Source organism: Ricinus communis, chromosome 2 (assembly GCF_019578655.1).
Source record: "Ricinus communis isolate WT05 ecotype wild-type chromosome 2, ASM1957865v1, whole genome shotgun sequence".
Taxonomy (NCBI): domain Eukaryota; kingdom Viridiplantae; phylum Streptophyta; class Magnoliopsida; order Malpighiales; family Euphorbiaceae; genus Ricinus; species Ricinus communis.
In genome coordinates this window covers 7,133,890-7,135,056 of record NC_063257.1, presented here as the reverse complement: position 1 = coordinate 7,135,056, position 1,167 = coordinate 7,133,890, and positions in this window count along the sequence as shown.

The following is a 1,167-nucleotide window of genomic DNA, read 5'->3' as shown; positions in this document are numbered from 1 at the left end:
TTTTATCATATACTTTTTGATTGTGTTCATTTATATTTTAGCATAATTTCATCGTAGTGTGTAAGAATATTATAAATTGATTAATTTGCTCAATATTGTTTCAAAATATCAAGAGTAATATTCTTACAAATAAAATAATTTAAGAATTCGAATTATGTTTCCTTGCTACAAGATTAAATTAGAAAATAAATTAGGCATAATAATTATTATATTTTCATAAATCTATCATTATTAATTAAATTTATCAACATGATAAAAAAAAATCTTAAACTCATAAATATTTCAAAATGAGAAAAGATTAGGATAGAAAATACATGGGTATAAATTCTCTCTAAAATAATTAAATATTTTAAATTATTTAAATGATATAGTTCCTCAAGCCTTTCTTTCACTTGTATATATATGGGACATTTCATTTACTTCACAATTAAAATTAATAATATGCATCGCTAATATCTTTATATAGAATTTGAAAGTAAGAGTCTTAAATTTAAGTCTATTGACTTATTAGTATTGTTGAGGGGTGATACTCTTCAAAAAGAGCCTTGCAAACAAAATAAAAGTTTATGTAATTTAATTGAGTTCAAAATAACAAATAATCTTATTTATCCTAAAAGTAAGTTCTACCTTTATAGTAAATAAATAAATAAACAAAATGTTTGAATTATTAGTAATAAATAATTAAATATATTTGATTATTAAATTTTAAAATAAAAAATACTTATATATTATATTCATTTATTCATTACATTATATATCTAAATAAACAAAAATAACTAGCATCTAATTTTTTGTGGCATAAATTTAAAATAAGATTGTTGAAGCTCTATTTTTGGAGTTAGGATTATAATTATATATATATGTATTATATAATAGAATTTGCCAAAAAAATTGAAAGAGAAGATCCAAGAAAAGAAGACTAATTAATCAGAAAAATGGATTGAGTTTTAGAGGAAATAGAGTAAGAAAGAGGCAACATAATAATGAAGATTTAGAGTAGTGAAAAGGATTAAATAAGGGACCACTAAGAATGTCTATCTAAATTCTAACCCAAGAATCAATCTCTTGTAATAATTTTGAAGGGGACATCAAATAAATTATGGACCCATTTGGAGCGACGGAATTCCTTTTTTTGAATTTTCTTTTATATTTTAGGACAATCTTTAA